Source organism: Marmota marmota, unplaced genomic scaffold, assembly GCF_001458135.2.
Source record: "Marmota marmota marmota unplaced genomic scaffold, marMar, whole genome shotgun sequence".
Lineage (NCBI taxonomy): Eukaryota > Metazoa > Chordata > Mammalia > Rodentia > Sciuridae > Marmota > Marmota marmota.
Genome location: NW_025999960.1, coordinates 17,556,748 through 17,567,571, shown reverse-complemented (window position 1 = coordinate 17,567,571; position 10,824 = coordinate 17,556,748).

Here is a 10,824-nt window from a genome sequence, read left to right as displayed (position 1 = left end):
GGTCCGGGCACAGCCCCGGACGTGCTGGGGCCGGGCAGGGGTTCGCTAGGCGCGGCTGGCGCGGCGGCCTCCCGGGACTGGAAAGGGGGCTGGAGCAAAAATGTTTCTTATTCCAGCGTCTTCCTGCCTGGCCCGGCTCCACCACTCCCTCCTAATAAACCGTTTCCTATTGCCCAGCTCGCCGACCGGCCGCCCGCTCGACCCCAGCCAAGCCCCGGGACCAGCCGCTCCCCCGCGGGGCTCCCAGACCCCAGCGCGGCCGCGGTCCCGGCCACCCCCAGCTCCGGGTCACCGGCTAGCGCCCCCGCCCAGCCTCCCACATCCGCCTCCCCGAGGGGGCGGGCCTTGGACTTGCGCCGTGGGGGGTCCCGTGGGGGTCCCGGCCCAGCGCCGTGGGGGCCAGAGTTGAGACAGGAGGCAAAGAGTGACAGCTGGGATGAGTGGGGGCGCTCGCAGCCGCTGAGGGAGCAGCCTGGAATCTGGCGTCCATAAGGGGGGCATCTAGGGAAGGACAGGAGCAAGGATGGCAGGCGGAGGGATGTTACCTGTCCTTACCCAGCCTTTAACCCGCAGTTCTCGGTCTAGGAGTGTCAGAGGAGCGAGGGCAGAGTTTGGGGCCCGCAGGGTCCGAATAAATTTTGGCTCCGCCCTCTGAGACTTCTCCCTCGGCCCAAATCTTTTCGCCTCCTCCCTCCAGCCCCTTCACACACACCCTGTCCCCTCCCCTTTTCCGCGGCCGCCCCTGTCTGCCTTCAACACTGGGGTAAAGCGGCCCAAATACGGCGGCTCTGGGTCTCTGATGAGGGTGGTCTGAGCTCCTCCAGTCAGCATCATTGCGGTTACAAGGACGCGCTCCCTACCAGGGGTGGCCAGAATGGAGACACCGGGAGCTGCCTTGGATTTTCCCGGTCCAGGAAAAGCCCCAGTCCGCCAAAATGGAACTCTAGAGGTAGGGAACTGAGCCTCACACTGCTGAGACCAGGCAGCCGGGGAGGGGAACCGAATGGAGATCAAGAGAACAGGGGACTTTCTCCTGCCCTGACATGTTCTGAGAGTGCAGACCCTATCACGCTTTGCTTCAGTCACTGAGAGTGATCTGTGGCAAGATTTCATTCCTAGCCTCCTGGTTATCCAAACAGACTCTGAAGTCAGACTACCTACTGGGAATCCAGGTTAGTTGTATGACCTTAGGCAAGGGACACTTCTCCATGCTTCAGCCCCTCATCTGTTAAATGGTCATAATAAACAGTGCCAGACTCCTCTGGTTGCAGGCAGAATCAAAGGACATGATGTTTATCTCAGTCTACAGCCAAGATGCTGGCTGGCTGAGCCCACACAAAGTAGGCCCTCAATGAAGGAGTTTGTTAAATAAGTTAATATATATGAAAAGGCTGGAGAGGAAGTGGCCTCAGTGTCCAGTGGAAAAACGAAGGAGTAGACAGACCTCTAAGGTGTCTTTCTCTAACATGGGGATTCTGCAAGATGGGCCAGTGACACCCCACCCCACACACTGACAGGAATAGAGGCTGGGGGAGACAATGGCCAAAGGCTCAGACAGGCATCAATAGTTGACTGACCTCACTTCCTCTGCTGAAAGCCTCCCCATCCCCCACCCTACAGCTGCTTCACAATTTGTGAGCCTCATGAATTCCCAGAACCTTGACACACCCAAATTTCAGTGTCAGGACAGAACCATGTCCTTCAGCCAATAGGAAGTACTATGGGATTACGCTATCTGCTCTTTCAGATTATAGTGGCCACTTTGGCACTCTACTACTACACATTTGGGAGCGTGGTGTGTGACCATCTTTTACACCCACACTCCTCTCTGCCCTGCTTTAAATTCTGGTAAACCTCTCCCTCCCCCAACCCGTGGATATCTGCTCTGGGCCAAGATTCCATGGGATACCCATAGCCCAAGTCCAAGGCCTGATGCTTGGGGAGATGAATGTGGGAGATCATCAAGGCAGTCAAGAGCTGAGAGTCACTGATGGGAGTCAGTGAGAATGGAAGACTTTATGTGGGCAGGGTTTATGAAACAGGTAAAAGTAGTAGGGTAGGTTTTGGGAGGAAGAAGAGAGGACCCTGTGTGGAAGGGTGCTGCTCATGGGTGCTGAAGTCTCCCCCATCTTCTCAGGGCACTGAGCCCTCTGGACCATGACTGGTGCTGCTGGGGGGCTCTTGCAAACCCCATGCCTCCCACAGCACACAGAGAACCTGGGGGAGGTGTCAGAGAAGGGACACAAGAGTTGGAGAAAGCACTGGAGTCTCAGGCCAATGAGGACATGGAAAAGGAATTACAGGCTGTGTCCAAGTCTTCAAGAATTAATTGCTCAAAGGAACCAGCTGTTCCTCATATTCAGTGAGGACAGAACAAGAGGAAACAGCCCAGGACTTCGATTGAGATTTAGATACACAGAATTTCCCAGCAGTGCCTGACACAGGCCTAGAGGCCCTGAGAAGAGAGTGTGGGTGAACCTGGAACAAGAGTCTTCTTTACAGATGGCTGGTGACACAGAGCCCAGTGTGAAAGTAAGAAAGCAAGACAATGGACCATACTTTCTGGTCCAGCTTTAAGTATGGAGTCCAAGCATTTCTCTCTCTCTCTTTTATTTTATTTTATTTTATTTTTTTGTACTGGGGATTGAACCCAGGGGTGCTTAACCACTGGGCCACATCCCCAGCCCTTAAAAAAATATATATATATATATAGAGAGAGAGAGGGGGGGGTCTTCTTGAGTTGCTTAGGACCTCGCTAAGTTGAGGAGGCTGGCTTTGAACCTGGTGATCCTCCTGCCTCAGATTCCCAAGCAACTGGGATTACAGGCAGGTGCCACCGTGCCTGGCCACGCATTATTCTTCAGACCAGGGCAGGGCTGGCCTCATAGGTGTGTGAACAGTGCAGATATTCGGGGAACCATGCTTTGTTTAATGCTCTGTTATTTCTATCTCAAGATTCTTCATAATATTCTTTGTTGGGTGTGCATGGTACTGGGGGTTGAACTCAGAGGAGCTCTACCACTGAGCTACATCCCCAACACTTTTTATTTTTTAAAATTTTTGTGGTGCTGGGGATTAAACCCAGGCCTTGTGCACGCGGGGAAGCACTCTACCAACTGAGCTATATCCCCAGCCCACTTTATTTTTTATTTTGAGACAGAGTATCACTAAGTTACCAAGGCTGGTCTCAAACTTGCCATCCTCCTGCAAGCAAGTCTCCAGAGTTACTGAGGTTACAGGTGTATGCCACTGTACCTGGCCATAATATTCTTAATAATGTCCAAAGGGCCCAGACTTTTCATTTTGCACTGGATCCCACAAATTGTGTAGTTGGTTCTGCACCAGCTAAGTAGGAAGAAAAGGGTGAGCTGGGCTTTGCTCCACTTATACTGTAGATTGGAAGGCTGAGTGTGTAGCTCGGTGGTAGAGGGCTTGTCTAATATGTGTGAGGCCCTGGACTTGACATCCAACACTACAAAAAGGAAAGAAGAAAAATTGCAGAGTGGGAGAATGTGATTAGACAATTTAGGGATTTTTCAAACGTGAGTCAGAAAACCAGTAGAACAGGGTGCCTGAGGAGGAAGAACAGTGGATCTAACTCTAGGGGAAAAGAGCAGATACCTGTAAATTTAATTGATCCATCTATTCAACACTCAGGAGAGATTCTTAGTGAGGTAGGCTGAATGGAGTCCGAGTTTTGCCTGGAAGAAGAGGAAGAGGAAGTGACCTTCCAAGTGTCCTTCAGCTCAGGACAGAAAGTACCATAGTCTCCTGAAAAGAGTAACTCTGGGTCATGGCACCTGGGTTCTGGGCCTACATCACATCTTGGAGCCTGTTTCCTCCTCTGTACCCTAAGGGGTTTAGACTAGAGAATCCTGAATGTCCCTCCTGGTGTATGTAATATTCTTTGACATTAAGATTCAGGAAACTGGGCTGGGGTTTTGGCTCAGTGGTAGAGCACTTGCCTAGTATGTGTGAGGCACTGGGTTCGATTCTCAGCACCACATGAAATAAATAAATGAAGATATTGTGTCCATCTATAGTTAAAAATATATTTAAAAAAAGATTCAGGAAACTACCTGGACTGTAAGGCTCTGTCTTCATAACTCAGGTCAACAGGCATTTGGGTTGGTACTAATGTTTGCGGGGGAGAGAAGCCAGGGCTCTGCCCAGCTCCTCAGGAAGAGGCTAGCAGACATGGGCCAGACTTCTAGACTCTGAGCCGCCAAGTCCCCTTCCTCTTCCTCCCAGTTCTTCCAGATCTCCTGTAGATGGATTTGTCTCCTCCCTGCCCAACCCTCGGCTCTTGGGATAATGCATCTCAGGATGGAGCCTCTTGAGGAAGGGATGGAACATGAGAGCAGGGGAGGCTGGAGGTTGCAAGGTGCCTGTGTGATGCCAGTTTCCTTCGGAACATGGTTCCAAGTGCCACCTTCTCTCCAGCAGTGCTCCTGGTTCTGGATCACCCCTCCCCACATGCTTCCCAGAACCCTGAATTCTCAAACTCCAGCCCACTAACTGGTTTGGCTGCTGAGGAAGAGGAGTGTCAGTGGAGAGTCCAGACTGGGAACTGGAACACCACATGCAAGCCCTGGTTGCCATACCTGTGGGAAGGGGTTGGTACATGAGAAAGTCCCCCACCAGCTGTGAAACTCACACTTGCCATTTTGGTTGGTTTGAAGAGAGAGCAAAGCTGTTGGGTAGGAGAAATAGCACAGAAATGGGGAGTCAGGAGCCAGAGGCAAGGCTGGGGATGGTAGAGTAGCCCCTGTGTCCTCAGCTGCTCAAAAGTAAGTAATAAGTATCGCCTCCTCTAGTAGCTACCTGAGAGGTTATCCTACAGATGAATATCAACCACTGGGGAGGCTGTAAAGTATAAGGCAGCCATTTTGAAATAGATAAATGTAAAGTATAAGGCAGCCATTTTGAAATAGAACCCAAATAAGCACAGGGTGAAATAACAATATTCTGCAAAAGAGTATAAAATGAGAAGTAATTGTACTCATCCCCAGACCGTTCTCTCAAAGTTTCAGCTATTCATTTCTCTGACACTTCATAACTCTCAATGTGTGTTCCTGGGCTGTCTCTAGATCTTAAAACATCAGACATTATTCAAAAACTTTGGGATTTAGGTCATTTAGATTGCTTTCCCTCTAATTACTGATTGTTTTAATATTATTTTGAAAATTTAAGTAATATAGCCAAATTCTTACTTCCTATTCTATTAATACTAGGCAGGATCTCCTGACACTTCACTGATTAAGAACAGTGGCATCCACCCCTTCCTTGAAGCTACAATTTTGGTGCAAGAAGGGAAGCCCAGAGGGCATGATGACACATGCCTCTAATCCCAGTGAGAGACCCACCTCAGTAATATAGCAAGGCCCTCAGCAACTTAGCAAGACCCTGTCTCAAAATAAAAAAATTAAAAAGGGCTGGGGATGTGGTTCAATGGTAAGCACCCCTGGATTCAATCCCCAGTACCCCCCACCCACAAAAAAAATCTGTCAATTTGCTGGGATGCCACTCTTGTTATTGGGGGAGGTTCAGGTGAAACTCATGACAGCAGATGCCTCCAGGACCTTGCTGAGCATTTTGGTGGCACAGAACTTCTAAGAGGCATCTCAACTTTCCCCCTCTAAAGAAGAGCTGGGCCTGGACTTGGGTGAGAGAGGCCAGAGTTGACTGGCAAGGGAGTGGGAGACATGGTGCTGAGGGGACCTTTATTGCCTGGAGAGAGAGTTTGAGGAGTTAGGGTGGCCATCCCCAGTGGAAACGGCTTGGCATTTGGACAAGGAGAGGGTTCCCAGGGTCTGAGAGGAGGTAACAGCTCTGGCTGGAAAGAGATTGTTTTAAAGAGCCAGCTGAGTGGCTGGGTGAGGCCAGAGGCCAACGGGATTTCCTTCGACTCCAGTCACTCGGGTGGGTGGGACCGGATTGCTCACACTGGACACAGGAATCTGCCTTTGTTTCCAGCTGGAGGGGAAATGCCATAGATCCTGCCCCTTTCCCGCCCTCCAGCATCCGTGCCCAGGCTCTGCCCTTCCCAGGACCAGAGGCCCTGGGACTGAGGGCCTTCAGGCCAGTTCTTGTCTCCAGGACTCCCCAAATCACAGGCCTTTGTCCCCAAGTGCAGGGCATTGGTACAGATGCAGGGAATGGGGAGCAGAGCACTCTCCAAGAATGGTGTCAGTGGGCACAAAGGAGTTGGGTTTAGACCTGCTCCCCTCTCTGCTTCTCTGAGAAGCACCATGGCTCTTCCCAGAAAAACACCAGGTCTAAAGGGAGACTTAAGGCCAAGGCTTGGGCCTTTCCAGTACCCTCCCAATCTCTTTCTCCAGATGGTCAGTGGGAGTTTGGGCAGGGATGGATACAGGCCCAGTAAGGAATACTTTGGCTTGTCCTCAGTGCCACAGTGATGGGGAGCAGACTGTGATTGTGCCTGGGGTAGGGGTGCTGAGAAGGCTATCTGGGATGTGTCTTTCTTTCTTTCTTTCTTTCTTTTTCTTTTTTCTTTTTTTTTGATACCAGGGTTTGAACTCAGAGCCACTCAATCACTGAGCCACATCAGGGTCTCACTGAGTTGCTTAGCACCTTGCTTTTGCTGAGGCTGGCTTTGAACTTGTGATCCTCCTGCCTCAGCCTCCTTAGGGCCTTACAGTTGCTTAGGGATTACAGGTGTGCACCACTGTACCTCTAACTGTAATCACCCAGGCAATGCATGGAGCCCGACACACAGTGTTGGGGGCAGAGAAGGTTGGGAAGAGATGATGGGCCTGGAACCATAGGGAGTAGGGAACCCTGTCTTTCTTGGTCAGTGCCTCTACATGTTTGTGCACCTGTGTAACTGTGTTCGTGTGTGCTTGGGTATGTGGCCCCTTTATATGCTACTGGGAATCTGGGGACCAGTGGGCCTGTGTGTGCTTCTGTGCCTGTGAGCCTGTGTGTTGGTATCTGTAGATAGCATTTTGGGTGTGACTGTGATAGAGGTTTCAGTCCATCTAACTTGAGCAGGAATTGGCAGGGGCAGGGGCTGTCGAGGGAAGGCCAGGTCTTGTTCTCAATCCTCAGCTTCAGGCCTGGGTATCTTCCTTAACAGTGAAAAGCCTCAGTCCCTCTGAGGGCAAGGAGAGAGGTAAGCAGATCTAAACCTCTGCATAAGCCCTGGCCAGGTGGCTTCCTCAGTGGAGACAGCTAAGACCTGACAGGCCAAAGGTCCTGAGAGGCCAGGGCAAGGAAGAGATTGAGGAGGAGACAGTATGGGCAGGGGCATGGCTGGCCTGTTGGGTGTGTGGAAGATGCACGGGTGCATCGGATCATTTGGAAAATATGACTGCTGGAGAGGAGGGAATCCTGTTGGAGTTCCCCAGTGTGGAGAAAAGGGAACACAGACCAATGAGTTACCAACATGTGTAAGGACAGCTGACCCTGTAGTCCCACCAATAGAGCCCCATCTTCCTGGGCAGGGATGGATACAGGCCCAGTAAGGAATACTTTGGCTTGTCCTCAGTGCCACAGTGATGGGGAGCAGACTGTGATTGTGCCTGGGGTAGGGGTGCTGAGAAGGCTATCTGGGATGTGTCTTTCTTTCTTTCTTTCTTTCTTTTCTTTTTTCTTTTTTTTTGATACCAGGGTTTGAACTCAGAGCCACTCAATCACTGAGCCACATCAGGGTCTCACTGAGTTGCTTAGCACCTCGTTTTTGCTGAGGCTGGCTTTGAACTTGTGANCTCACTCAATTCTCAGGGCCCTTCCTACATACAACTCCCTCACTTTTTTTTTTTTTTTTTTTTTTTTTGGTACTGAGGATTGAACTTGGGCACTCAACCACTGAGCCTGAGCCACATTCCCAGCCCTTTTATTTATTTATTTATTTATTTTGTATTTTATTTAGAGATAGAGTCTCACTGAGTTGTTTAGGGCCTCGATAAGTTGCTGAGGCTGGTTTTGAACTTGTGATCTTCCTGCCTCAGCCTCCTGAGCCAATGGGATTACAGGCATAAACCACCATGCCCAGCTAATAAGGCCTGTTTTGACAAACTTTACAGTTTGCAGAACCCTTTCCCCCATATTATCTAATATATTCTTCTAACATCTCTGTTTTTTTCCATTTAATGGATGGGAGAGCTGAAGCAAGAGAAACATAAGTGCCTAATTTAATGTCAGGTGGGAAATAGTAAAGTTAGCTCGGAGCTCATTCTGGCCCACCACAGTTGCTATCAAAGCCCCGGGAAGAAATATTGCTATATTAGTCACTTTCATGTGTGAGTGTGTTTGTGTGTGTGTGTATTTCTATTAAAGATCAGATTAAAATATTTTTTTCTAAATATAGTAATACATGGTTAAAAGGTCAAAATGCCAATATGGGAAGCTGAAGCAGGAAGATTACAAGTTCAAGGCCAGACTCAGCAACTTAGCAAGGCCCTAAGTAACTTAAGAAGACACTATCTCAAAATAAAAAAATTTAAAGGCTGAAGATATGGCTCAGTGGTTAAGCAATCTTGGTTGGTTCAATCCCCAGTACCAAAAAAAAATTATAATAAAAAGTCAAAATACTCTATGCAGAAGAGTTCCAAATAATTCACATTGATACTCTACCTCAAAGAGATGCAGTGCAACTCCCATTCTCTGAGTGTAGGTTTCCTATAGTGACTTCCCTCCAAAGAGTACAGAATAGAAACAGGAGAAAAGAATACGTTTTTCAGAAGAAACCTGCTAATAGTACCTCGGCCAGGTGATCAACACCAACAGTCACAGGTCATGTTCACAGGAAGGGCTCTTGACATGACATGACAAAAACTCTGTCTTTGGTCTTCCTCCTAAAAACCCATAACCCCAGTTCAATCACAAGAAAACAACAGAAAAGTTCCAGTTGAGGAACCGTCACAAAATACCTGACCAGTACTACTCAAAGCTGCCAAGATTCTCAGCCACAGCGCAAATCTGAGAAACTGCCGCAATCAAGGAGTCAAAGGAGACGTGATGCATAAATGTCATCTGGCATCCTGGATAGGATCTTGGAACAGAACGGGGACATTAGGTAGGAACTAAGAATGTGTGAATAAAATATGGACTGCAGTTAATGATAATGTATTCATATTGGCTCGTTCATTGCAACAAATGTACTATGCTCACATCAATAAGAGAAAACCGAGGGGACTCTGTGTACTATCTTTACAACTTCTTTGTAAATCTAAAACTGGTCTAAAAAATACAGTTCTGTTTTTTTTTTTTTTCAAATCAAAAAAGTCAAAGATAGTCAATGATGTTGGGAGCAGTAATGCACACCTGCAATCCCAGCAGCTCAGGAGGCTGAGGCAGGAGGATCACAAGTTCAAAGCCAGCCTAAAAGCAAGGTGCTAAGCAACTCAGTGAGACCCTGTCTCTAAATGAAATATAAAATAAGGCTGGGGATGTGGCTCAGTGGTTGAGTGCCCCTGAGTTCAATTCCCAGTACCTCCCGTTCCCCCCAAAAACCCAAAGCAAAACAAAGTAAACAAAGAAAAAAAAAAGATAGTCAATAAATATTTTCCCTCCCACATTTGGGCAGCTGTTCAGTTCTTTCCCAGAGAAAGCAATGTGTTTCTTCCCAGAGTTTTTCCAGTGAGGGCATATGGGGTAGCTTTGTGGAGGCCACAACTGGGCCAGTGGGTCTCAGTCTCAATCTTGATCTCTGCTGGCTTCCAGCTATGGGATTCGATCGATTATTTAACTTCTCTGTACCTCCTATCCTCCAAGCTGGAATCCTTAAGATTGTTGGGAGAGGTAAATATGTTAAGGCATATAGTAAGCCCCTTATAAATGATTGCTAGGATTATGATAAATATACAAGCAAATATATTTCTGCAACAAATGTGTTAAGAATGAAATAATCAAAGTTTGCAAATCAAATCCCCCCTGAGTTACTAAGTGCCCCATAAAGGTATTTCATTTCAGATCATTGGCTAATAAACTTCATTTGAAGGGCTTTTTTTTTTTTTTTTTTGTACTGGGGATTGAACCAAGGGTCACTCTACTACTGAGCTACATCCCCAGCCCTTTTTATTTTGAGACTGGGTCTTACTAAATTGCCTGAGCTGACCTGGAACTCACAATCCTCCTGCTTTAGCCTCCCATGCAGTTGGGATTACAGGGGTGTGCCGCTACGCCTGGCCTAATTTTACAATCTTATTCCAGCATATTTTCTTCCACTGATTGTCAGTAATGGTCTTTCATTTCTTTCTTTGATCCATCCTTCTGGTTGGCTTATTAAGTTGTTAACTACATCTTGGTACTCTATATTTGTTTGTTTATCTGGTACTGGGGATTCAATCCAGAGGTACTTTACCACTGAGCCACATCCCCAGCCCTATTTTGTATTTTATGTAGAGACAGGGTCTCCCTGAATTGCTTAGCACCTCGCTTGTGCTGAGTCTGACTCTGAACCCACAATCCTCCTGTCTCAGCCTCCCAAGCCACTGGGATTACAGGTATGTGTGTAAGTCATATTTATAAAATTGGTGAAAATTGGGGCTGGGGATGTGGCTCAAGCGGTAGCGCGCTCGCTTGTCATGCGTGCGGCCCGGGTTTGATCCTCAGCACCACATACAAACAAAGATGTTGTGTCCGCCGAGAACTAAATAAATAAATAAATAAATATTTAAAAAAAAAAAAAAAAATTGGTGAAAATTTTACTTTGACAAATAGTGGGATGACATCCATGCCTTTCCACCTCTCAGTTATTATCACTTTAATTCATCTTGAAGACAGCTTTATGTTGTGACCGGATGGCATCAGTCCTGCCCAGGGAGGAAGAAACTAGCTCCAGATATATTTGGAATCAAA